The 12,777-nt window shown below is 32.3% G+C and overlaps 1 protein-coding gene across 2 annotated transcripts in view; it reads left to right on the top strand.

The window, feature by feature from the left end:
• The first annotated feature begins 814 nt into the window (after positions 1-814).
• Positions 815-12,777, top strand: part of LOC118201066 (major facilitator superfamily domain-containing protein 6-like) — a 42,844-nt gene continuing 30,881 nt past the window's right edge. For both annotated transcript variants that reach the window (XM_035373088.2, XM_035373087.2), the window contains exon 1: positions 815-1,033. The gene's annotated coding sequence lies outside the window, so the exon portion shown is untranslated. The remainder of the gene's footprint in view (positions 1,034-12,777) is intronic.

Raw genomic sequence — 12,777 nt, 5'->3', positions numbered from 1 at the left:
TCCCAGTTAGGGGATTTTAGGTGGCAAGAAGTTATCTGATCAGCAAAATTTTCAATAAAGCATCATTCTTTATTAAACTATCATAAAAGAATGAAAAAAGAAAAAAAAGAGCTAATACTTTTAAATTAGGGATTAGCAATAGCAAACAAAGCATGAAATAAAAAAAAATAATGTCTTTTAAAACTTTGCTTGAAAATGTATTAGTTACAAAAGTGTTGTTAAACGGGAAAAATGTTTTTATTTATTTAGACTAAGCTTATTCCCTTCTTTTTTAATGCCTCTTTCCGATAAATTATTTTTTGATCTCACATATACTAATAATATGCATATAAGAAGTATAAAAAAATTCTCAATATATATTACAGTATTATATATTTAATATTCGTTAGCAAACTTAATTTTGTTGGGTTAATTTTTCAATCACTTCTGTGATTTCATTATGGCAAAGCATACTAATTTACCTGCCTATGGAAGAGAGATACTTTCATGAAGAATTTCTAAAGTGGTTCGCATTTACTTTATTCATTAGGTAAACTATGAAATCTTCATGCAACAGCCAAAAGTAAGACTCGCTGGAAGCCTTGCTCATTCTGAGAATAAAACTTCAAAAACTTTGTTTCTGAATACAAAATGATTTAAAAGTCTTCCTTGTAAACTGCTAGAAGTTTACAAGGAAGACTGAAGAAATAAATAATCAAACACTAAAACCGATATTGACTTTTTTGTTAATTATCACTTTATCTCCAAGACTGTGAAGGACACGTTTTGTATATAAGTACAAATTCCAACTTGATTCTGTTGAAGATAACTAAGTCAGAAGCGGTACAGGAATGACTTAATTTGAAGTGAAAGGAAACTTCGTGAGTTTTCTTAGCCCAAATATTTGATGATTCCTATAGTAAGCTGTAAAAGATTTCCTCAACTGGAAGTTTTCAGTTTTGTCTCTCGCCTTCAAGATTAGTGAAAGGAGATAAAATGAAATTCATTATCTTGGATAAAATTAGGAAACATTATTCTATTTGAATTAAAAAAGGTATTGTGTTTTTATATTATAAGGAAGAATTCGGTTTTAATTAGTTGAGCATCCACAATAATAATAATAATAAAATATAAAGTATTTATTTTAAGGTTTGGTTGAAATCTGGGGGATAATTTCCACAGATGTGCTCTTAATTCAGGTTAAATTTATCTAAGTAATTAAAAAATGATTCTGAGAGCAGAATAACTTGCTATAAGTTGATTAAAATTACGTTTAATCTACTGACTTTTCTATCAAAACATAATTGCAAAAATAAATTTCGAAATTGAAATGAATGGAGATTCTCAAAGATTACTAAATTCTGGTCAGAGGGTTGAGCATTTTTAAGTTTTGTTTATTTGCATAAAGACTATTTGTTAGTTTAAATTAACAGTAATTTGTATTGTTGTAATATGTATACATTGATGGGAGAATTCTAAACTGGAAATAATTAGCATTTCTTCTCTCATTTCCTGAAGTTAAAAAAATAACTAATCAACTTATCATTTGTAATACTTATTCAATTTAATCTTTAATCTATTTCGTCAGTTGATTTGTTTGATACCGCAAAGCACGCGAGAGCTATGTAGCTAAGAGGAATGACGCTTTCCTGAAGAAATTTAAGGGAAACTTTATGGGCTTGTGCAAAAGTTCTTAAGTTTTTAAGCTTGCACAAGCAATTGTATGTACTTGTGCAAGCTTAAGAACTTTAATGGGCTCGTATCTCCATTACATATGCGGAAAATCATGAAAACGTCCTTGCAGCCAGCCCATTTACCGGGATTTGAAGCCAGGCCAAACTACTACAGTTCAGTGACCTTACAGCTGGGTAGTTGATGAGTCACCATTCCATTGAATCCTGTTTATTGCAAGCAATAACGGGATATCGGATTAACGGAAGTTAGAAATATCTGAGCTTTTGATATGATTTCTCTAAATTTGCTTTCTTTTTAAATAGTTTGCACATACTTTAAAAATAACAGGTAACTTGGTAAAAGTATCTTTTTATAACAAATAAAGTATAATCAAATGAATATTTTATATAAAGTGCTTGAACAAAGTGCGATAAAAAAAGCTTTCTAATTTGTATGCATGTATGTTAAAATTAATGCTCTTCCTCAAATTTTTCTTAATTCGTAATTTCTTTCTTCTCTCTCTCTCTCTCTCCCTCCCTCTCTCTCTTTTTTTTTAAAGCCAAACGGGCGTTAATATAGAAGGGCTATTAATTTCATTTTGTCATTTTACGTTGGTTGTCTATAAATGTCGGTTCACTTTTCAAATTGTTGCCACCAAATATTAGAGCCCTGCGTTATATTTAAGGAAATTAAATAATGAAGAATCTGCATAAATGTATGTATGTTTCTCGCATTGTGATAAAACAACGGTACCTAGAGCCATCAAAATTTGAATAACATAACCTTCCATAGAATATGGGCACGGGGAAGACCGAGTTTGAAATTGGTTTTATTATCGATTTCATATTTTGTAACACTTTAACGAATTTTTGATTAACAAACTCCGCGATTTCAAACCGAGCAATGGCAACACTATACAGGAGAGAAAAAAAATATCTCCAGCGCGCGAGACTGTGTATCGAAAATTCTAAAGATAAGCTCATTTTAAAATTATTTTGCGACATTGCTGTTGAACTGAATTTTATAGTTTAAGTGCAAAGAACGTGATACTTAATAAATAAAGGTAACGCACAAAACGTTAAAGCAACGCCCTTTTGGACGTCATGTAAAATGTGAAAGCTTTCAGATTTTATTTAATTTTTATATATTATCGTTGCTTGTTCTTTTTAGCCCAAAAGGCGTTAGCCCAGAAGCGCTATTGATTTCGTTTTGGCATTTTGCGTTAATTCACTTTCTGCTAATGGCAAAACTGTACGAACAAAAAATTATCTCCAGCGAGAGATTGTGCATCGAAAATTCTAAAAGATATGCTCATTTTAAAATTATTTTGCGATACTGCTATCGAATTGTATGTTATAGTTTAAGTACGAAGAACATGATATTTAATAAATAAAGGTAACAACAAAACGTTAAGAAAAAAAGCCCCTTTGGGGGTAATGTAAAATCTGAAATCTTTCAATTTTTTTTTTTAAATTTATAATTTTTCTTTCTCCCCTTTTCTCTTTTTTCTGCCCTGAATTCCGTCATTTCAATAGTGTTGTCCGCAGTCTCAAAGGAGCAGTTTGAAAAATGATGAAAGGCTTTAGCTATCTAAGTTTTATACAAAGAACTCTCTGTTATGCATAATTTTAATTCTGATTTAACTTCATATGCAGAATGTTCCTTTATAGACTTTCCTTTAATATTTGTCTATTAATCGCATTTTTCATTAGTTATATAGATTTCCTACACTGTATTTGCGTATCCCTTAAAATTTCTTTATTTATCCCGCCTGCATGAAAAGTAAAAAAAAAAAAAAGTTATATTGACTTACATATTACATACTGAGTTCAGTCACTTAAATAAGTTTTATGTTTTAAACGCATCTATTTCGAACTCTTTTCACTCATATGTACGACAGATGTTATGTCATCGTGTTTTTAAACAATGCAGTCCAAACATATCACTTATTTTTATATTCATTTTTTCTTAAATTCTCACTAATTTATCTTTTAGCATTTATATATACACCTTTCTTAATTTAATGGCTTAGAATTTATTTTTTGTCGTATCTGATGAGATTTAATGGCTCCAATATTTTTAATTTCAGAAATTAAGTTTTAAAATCCAGAAATTAATTTACTCCTAATTTTTCAATTTAAGCTTCTAAACAGACGATTACTGTACAAAGTGGTAAAGGTTTTTATTTAAGGCTGTAAAAGAAGCATGTAAGGGTAGTCATGTTTACAAATTTACGATGAACTTTAGGATGATAAAATTTAGGCAGTTTCAGCTACAGAATTGTTCTCATTTTTCTTCTTATTCTTTATTCATGCAATCTAAACATTTCACTCATAAATTCGCTTGCTTATACTTAGATTACTGATAACTTAGATTACTGATAACTTTGTACATGCAATTAGTCATTATTATGTCTGAGTGTAAGAAAAGCAACAGTAACTGACGTACAATTTAATTTAGCAGAAGCGCCTTCAACAATTGAACATTATCGCCTTCTTCATCTGCAACTAAAGCAATAAATTAAAGACAAGTAGAGTGTTCGGTCGACTGTCCGGGCTAATGCCGGGGAAGCAGGTCACGGAGGATTGAAAAGCACCTAAAATCCAAAGTATCAATTTCCATTCATTGCACATGTTTAAATCTTTTAAGAAAATTGGGAATTTTACTTTGTTTTTGAGAACTTTTAAATATTTTAAATATTTGTCGAATTGCACTGCGCATTTTTCGAAGTGCTATTTTATCATTATGCTGGAATACTCTTTGGCCGAAGACGTCCAAGGATTTCAACAAAAGTTATTGCTGTCTCGGGTCTAATATAATTGCAGTATGTTCTTCGCTTGGTTTTTGCTTTAATATTAAAACAACTTCCTTGCACTGAGTACTTGTAGTATGTTCTTTATTAATTTTTAATTCTAAAATTTTAAATCAATTTTTTAAAGAGTAAGAAGAAAATACGCACAAACATAAGTTTGAAATAAAAAAGTCCCAGTGATCAACAGAAACGATGTCTTCGACTCTGAACATTGCAGAACGAATTGTACGAGTAATCATTGAAAGCAAATCCCCTAAAGACATAATTCAGCGATTTATAGAGCCTGGTCGGACTTGCTCGTGCTTGTTCTTACTATTGGCACAGCTCAAGTGTGCGTTGCGTGTTCACTGCCAAAAAATGATAATCCGCACCGTGATAATCGAGAGTCCACTGTTCTTCAAAAGTAGAAACTCTGATGTGCACACCACATGATTTCCTTGTACGGAATATTAAATTATACGCAATTTTCCTGCATTTCATTTAAACATATTGAATTAACAGTTAACGAACTTTGAATAAAATACACTTCGTCAATAGCGCATAAACCACAATAGAATAAATGCCCTCTTTAAAGTTCACTACATTTATTTACCATAGCGACACTTCGGCGCTAGGTTCACTTAACAGCGTTATATCTCATTCATTTTATAACTCAGAGTGCACAAAAATTACATCATCTGAAGAATTACCACATGTTCTATTAAACAATGTTCAATATTCAATAAATCTAAAACAATATATAAAAGAAATTAAACAAATATAAAAGAAACAGTTTTTCATTGACGATGCAGCGCCGCTTACCTAATGCGCATGCACTACTAATTAATAACTAAGTGATAACTGATTACTACTAATAATCAGTTTTCACTTGGCGGCAAGGCAAAAATGCATAAAAATTCAAAATATTTTCATTAAAAACTGAAAGCTATAGAAAAACATAAAACACCAAGTACAATTAAAACAATTAAAACTACAGTTTCTGCGCAAAAAAAAGAACTAATAACTTAAATGATAATTACAGAATCAATTAATCATAATTTAATTCGCAGTAACAAAAGATGACATTACATTGCTGTTGTGAAGCTTAGTCTCTCTAGATTGGCAACAAATCCACTATTCTGCTAAGTTTCAAATATAAACAAATATGGCTGCTATGGTAAAAAAATTAGACTTAGCCGCACTCAGACAACTTTTAGACTGTTTATATTTTTTACAAATATAACATGCAAGTTAACGAAAGGCATAAAAACCTTAACCGGAAGATAAGAACAACATAATTCAATCATTTTTAAAGCAAAAAATGCACAATTTACAAACATATAAGAATGAAGAAACTGAGCTCACTGAGGCGAGTAACAGAGTGGATACATATATATATATATATATACTTTTTGTGAGGCCGATTGCAACCAAAATGGGAGATGCACATCTACATGTTATAGCAGTCCTATGTACAAAATTTCAACGTTCTGAGGCTACTCGTTTTTGAGTTATGCGAGATACGTACGTACGAACGTACGCACAGATGCCACGAAAAATTCTCTTCAGAATTCATTTTAAAGCAGTTTTATAAGTTTTTTGGAGGAAAAGAGTCTTTTATTCTGTCCTTACGTACAGATGTAATGCAAAAACATCATTAAATTGCATTCGATAGCTGTCAAAATGGGATTCGCGATTACAATACTTCCTTTTTATTACTTCCTTATACGAAGTAAAAAGGCAGTATTGTAATCGCGAAAAGTTTCAGGCAGCATATTTCAACGAAAATACCCATTTTGACCGCTATCGAATGCAATTTAACGATGTTTTTGCGTGATATCTGTACGTAAGGACAGAATAAAATACTCTTTTCCTTCAAAAAAATTATAAAGCTGCTTTAAATTTAATTCTGAAGAAAATATTTCGTGGCGTCTGTACGAACGTATGTACGTACGTACGTACGTATCTCGCATAACTCAAAAACGAGTAGCCTCAGGACGTTGAAATTGTGTATATAGGACTGCTATAACATGTAGATGTGCACCTCGTATTTTGGTTGCAATCGGCCGCACCAAACGTATATAAATATATTTATATATATATCCACTCTGTTACCCGGCTCAGTGATCTCAGTTTCTTTACTCTTATATGTTTGTAAATTGTACATTTTTTGCTTTAAAAATGATTGTATTATGTTGTTTTTATCTTCCGGTTAAAGTTTTTAGGCCTTTAGTAAATCTGTATGCAATATTTTTAGAATTATCAACAATTTTAAAGTTGTCTAAGTGCCGCTAAGCCTTTTTTTTAAGGCGACCATTGATGTTTACATTTGAAACAGGAGACTAGTGGATTTGTTGTCAATCTAGAGAAACTTAGCTTCGCAACAACAAAGATAAAGCCTTCATTTATTATTTAAATCATACTTAATCCTTTCTGGAATTTGAATTTTTTCGAGGAAATAAGCGTTTAAGATTTACTTCGTAATTTTTAATATAGATATTTTGAGTTTTTATGTATTTTTGCCTTCTCGTGAAGTGAGAACTGAATTAATTAAATGAGAAATACTCAATCGTCTGTGAAAAACTGTTTCTTTTTTGTTTTGTTTTCTTAATTTCTTTTATACATCATTCTAGCTTTATTATAGTATTTGAATAGAACATGTGGCAACGATTAGATAATTCTATTCTTTAAATGATAGAAATTTTGTGCATTATGAGTTATAATATGAACGAAATATAACTTAAGTTAACTGTTATATAATTATTGGATTATATAACAGTTAACTTAGTTTCCGTTATATAATTATTGTATAAGTTAACTGTTATATAATTATTAATACTGTTAAGTGAATCTAGCGCCAGAGTGTCGCTATGGTAAACAAATACTAGAGTGAATTTTAAAGAATGCATTTATTCTATTGTGGTTTATGCGCTGTCGGCGAAGTAGATTTAATTCAATCCAGTAAGTTTAAATGAAATGCAAGAAAAAATGCGTATAATTCAATATTCCGTTCAAGGAAGTCATGTGGTGTACACATCAGATTTTTTCGTACAAGGAAGCAAAATGAAACTGTAACGTGATATAGGCATGTAGGTTTCAGATTAATGCTTAAACCGATTTTAAGTCAAGCAATTATATTACGCTTACTAGTTTAAAAATTAATTCCCTAAAAATTAAAGATATAGAACATAAAATTTTATTTTTAAAATGAGTTGCTCAAAAAGGCAAAGACTTAGCAGAAAAAAATGCCGTGTTAATACTTCAGCATCTTTTAACACATAATGTTTTTGGGGAAAAAGAGTCCTTTATTCTGTTCTTACGTAGGAATGTCACGCAAAAACATCGTTAAATTGCCTTCTATAGCTGTCAAAATGGATATTTTCGTTGAAATATGATATCCGAAATTTTTCGCTTTTATAATACTTAATTTTTTACTTCGCACAAGGAAGTAAAAAAGGCCCAAACAGCTTTCACTAATTTATAACTAACTCCATTCATAATGATTGAGAAAGAAAATAAGAAAAATCTGATGTGTATATCATATGACTTCCTTGTACGGAATATTAAATTATACGCATTTTTTCTGGCATTTCGTTTAAACTTATTGGATTGAATTAAATCTACTTCGCCGACAGCGCATACACCATAATAGAATAAATAAATTCTTTAACTTTCACTCTATTGTTTACCATAGCGACACTCTGGCGCTAATTCCACTTAACAGTATTATATTTCGTTCATATTATAACTCAGTATGCACAAAATTTATATCATTTAAAGAATTATCTAATCGTTGCCACATGTTCTATTCAAATACTATAATAAAGCTAGAACGATGTATAAAAGAAATTAAGCAAACAAAACAAAAAAGAAACAGTTTTTCACAGACGATTTAGTAGTTCTCATTCAATTAATTCAGTTTTCTCTTCGCGACAAGGCAAAAATACATAAAAACTCAAAATATCTGTATTAAAAATTACGAAGTAAATCTGAAACACTTATTTCCTGGAAAAAATTTCAGAAAGGATTAAGCGTGATTTAATTCGCAATAATAAATTAAGGCGATATCTTTGTTGTTGCGAAGCTACGTTTCTCTAGATTGGCAACAAATCCACTACTCTGCTGTGTCAAATGTAAACAAGCGATGGCCGCCATCAAAAAAAATATTAAGCTTAGCGGCACTTAAACAACTTTAAAATTGTTGATAATTCTAAAAATACTGCATATAGATTTACTAAAGGCATAAAAACCTTAACCAGATGATAAGAAGAACATAGTTTAATCCTTTTTAAAGCAAGAAATGTGCAGTTTACAAACATATAATTGTAAAGAAACTGAGATCACTGAGCCGGGTAATCGTTAAATTCATCAAAGCATCGTTAAATTGCATTCGAAAGCGGTCAAAATGGATATTTTCGTTGAAATATGCTGCCTGAAACGTTTGGCGATTACAATAATTCCTTTTTACTTCGTACAAGGAAGTAAAAAAGAACAAAGCAAGTCCCACCATCCGGTTCATTTTTAGCTTAAAATGCACAGTTCCCCTTCTATTCTCGTTATTTCGTTCATATAAAAAGGTTCTGCTTTCAATAACATTGGGCAATGGTTTCAAACTTAAATTTCATGCAGGCCGTATGTACGATCTGAAAACAAGGGAGGAGACATATTTTTTTTAAAAAAATTTCATAACTAATTTTAAATTCAATTTAAAATTTAACGTACTGAATATTTATGAAAACATATATAAATAACAATAATATTAACTCAAAGAAAAAAATTCTAATTTACCGTGCTTATTTTCTATCTGTAAAAATTTCTGTTGATTACATTTTCCTAATTTAAATGTGCTGCAAAGATATTAGGTTATTTTGAAGCAGGAGAGGTGAAACATGCGCAATTCCCTCGTCGAAACCCGAACCAGGACCTCTCGAATGCGAACCGAGTGTGCTAACCGTTACACCAGGAAAGCATGCTGAAAGGAGGAAGAAAGAATCCTTATATACTACTCCCCCTTTTAAAGGGCGACTGGGGATTAGAGGACCCAATTGCCAAATCCTGGTGGGGAAGAACCATCATCCACCATCTTTTAATTCAGGCGCCACTGCCATTTTAGTAATCATTAGGGTATTTGGAAGTAGAAATCATGAAAAATGTTTAATGCCCTCGCCGGAACTCGAACCTGGACCTCTTGAATACGCGCTGAGTGTGCTACCGTTATACCACGAAGGCATGCAGAAAGAAGGGAGAAAAGACATTATAGTAATAGCAACTAAATACTAAATTTTTGATCTGACATTTATTTCAAATAATTCGAATCTATTGAATTAAGCAATAAATAACTTACTTTTAACATAAACATAAAATAAACAAATTATGAAAACTTACCAAATTTCCAGAGGGAACTTCTCCGTGGAACAAAACTTGGAAAAAAATAAGGGCAACCTATTCTCTTTCTGTTATGCATTAAATCTTTCATCGGTACGTTTAGAAAACATATAGAATTGTATGGAAATAATTATATATTTTTCTATTTTTCATTAACTTGACACCTTTCATTATCTTCACATCTGGACACAATGGCGTTTCGAGTTTGATAATGTTTGCAGCCTTTCAGAAAAAATGCTGGAAATTATCTTCATCATGGATTGTAGATACTTATCGAGCAATCAGGCCATTTTATTAGACTTATTACTTTTCGTCTGTGAAGCAAACTGTTCACTTATAAACTCCTAAACAAAGCGATTATTCTCATTGAAAAAACTGGCAAATGAGGATATTTATCTTTTGAAAAGACAAACAAAAGTTAATCAGATTTGTATTTTCAAATCTTTGATTAGGATTTATAGCACACTCTGAAAATTAGGTAGTTTCGTTTATACATTTTCTAGTACATTATTCACGTCCGCTTTTGATGATAATGAAAACGACTTAAAATCGTATTCCAAATCCTTAACTACCTTATGTCTGTCTTCAAAATCTTGTCATAATAATGCTATTTTTATTGCGTATTTTTGAGATTTTTCATTTGGAATAATAGGGCGAGATTTAAAACGTAGAAAATATGCGAAATTGTTTTATTTGATTTTTATTTCTCATACTTGCAGTTTAACTTTAAAAACCTGTATTAGAAGCATACATACCAGTCATAAAGGATATATTTTCCTTGCAGCTCTTTATTGAGACTATTTAAATGGTAGGCTAAATCAACGAGAAATGCCAAGTCTGATACCCATGTATCATTATGTAGCTCATCGATTGTTTTACTTTTTGTGTCATGAAAATTGTGATTTTATTTATTAAGTAAAAAAGTCGTTTTAATATAGCTCCTCGACTTAACCACCTCACGCCGTTATAAATAAATCATTCCTCCGTACTCACTTTCTTCAAGCAGTATAAGAAATTATCGATGATTCAGAAGTAGTCAATGGATAAAATTTAGTGTTTTAATTACGTTTTAATTACGATAATTAGTCATTTGCAACCTTTTGGCACAGAGTGTTTCTTAATGAAAATTGCCGTGTATAGCTCAAAACATTTTCTGAAAATTTTCTTCTTTCACAGTATTTCTTAATTATGCCCCTATTTTTTATACACTCATTTTTTACTAACAATACCCCCTTAAAAATCAAGTTATTTTATTAATTAAAAATCAAGTTATTTTATCCCAGTTTAATTTATATTTATCGATTACAATTTTTGTTTCAGAGAAAACACTCTGTGCAATAGTTTTTAGGCATTATTTCCAGTAATCCCTCAGTCTCAATAACATCGTAAATCACTATCGATTTCTTTAATACATTTCGCTACTGCGTTGGCTTACAAAATAATATTGTTACGAAATGTACTGGCGCGGTAAGATGGCTTCCCCGCAAAGCAGTTTTAGGGTTGCCATAAAATGGAAAGGGAAGGCAAGGTTGCCACATTTGGTGACATTTGGCGATTAAATTGGCGATATATCATGGACGGATGGAGAACCTTCTGGAACGAATTCTTACCGGTTTAGCCCAGAATGTTCTCGAACACAAGCCGGAAGCTACATAAATCCTGTTGGTCCGCAGTCAGTCCTTGAGCGAGCTGATAGAGTGGGTGTGCCTCGTCGAGAGGGCGAGTAAGAGTGCCTCGTCGAGTGCGAGTGAGTCAGTATTGAGTTGGTGTCTCGTCTAGCGAGTCAATCCCTGCGGAGCCGATTGAGTTGACAGCCGGGCAGCGAGTGCCGAGTGGGCCGTCGAGTTCACCGAAGGAGTCTCTTAGTGTATCGCGGTTAATGCATCGTCGAGAGAGCGTGTTGAGCTCCAGGAACGACTGATTCGAAGAGTCGGGAGCCGTGCTCTATGTGTCGTCGAGTGCATAGCGAGGTGTAGCGCGGAGAGTCTCGAGAGTACGTGGAGTTCCGAGAACGACCGAGCAGAGTCGGAAGCTGTACTCTGGTGCTTTGAAGTGAAGCTATCTCCACCTTATAGCCTGATAACCTGAAGGCGGTGTCGCTGATCGTGTCAGTGTGTTTCTAGTAATTCATCGGCGACTGTTAAACGTGTTTTGGAGCTATCCTGACAATATTGGCTAATAAAGTGTGTTTCGATACTTCATCAAGTAGTGGCATTATTCACTCCAAATCGTCATTATTCACTCCAAATCCGTCCTATATGTCGTCATTATTCACTCCAAATCCTTACGAACGTGAAGGAAGAACATAACGTAACATCTGGTGTCAGAAAAGAAAAACGCAACAATATTTTAAATAATTGTTGTTTGGCAGGACAAAGAAGTTCAGCGGATTTAATAACGAATTCACTATCACTAAATGTTTTGATCTTTTGCAATGCTCTTTTACACTCTGTTATATATGCGTTACATATGCACTTTTAGTTTTGCGCCTGCGCTAGCTTCGAACTCAATTAGAATGTAATGACTGCTGAAATGTTTGCTAGTGCTTTTCTACTTTCTTAATAGAGTACTATATTGGAGGGGTTCTCAACTGGTGGTACGCAAGAGAAAAATAGGTGGTACGCAAAGATGCAAAGTATTTTTAACTATTAAATTCAAAAATTAAAACTCCAACCACCTGATTGAGTTTTATTCTCTAACACTCGTAAATTTCCGGCCGCCTCTTATTTTCGCAGCCTGACTACTTTTATTTGCTGCACCCCTACTACGAACGGCCCTGCGCGCAGCATAAAATTGCTTCAGGAGCCACATGCGAATTGCTTTCCGGTACTTAAGGTTTGTTTTTCTGTATGACCTTGAATTAAAACTGAACGTACTATTTGAAAGCCATTGTAATCAATAGAGGCTTTTCCTCTCAAAGTACTAACTAAACAGCTGAAATATTTTTC

Source organism: Stegodyphus dumicola, chromosome 3 (assembly GCF_044657685.1).
Source record: "Stegodyphus dumicola isolate Sdum_Otavi_A_Nest chromosome 3, ASM4465768v1".
NCBI classification, from domain to species: domain Eukaryota; kingdom Metazoa; phylum Arthropoda; class Arachnida; order Araneae; family Eresidae; genus Stegodyphus; species Stegodyphus dumicola.
Note: the sequence above shows the minus strand (reverse complement) of the source record. Positions and strands in the feature narration are given on the sequence as shown.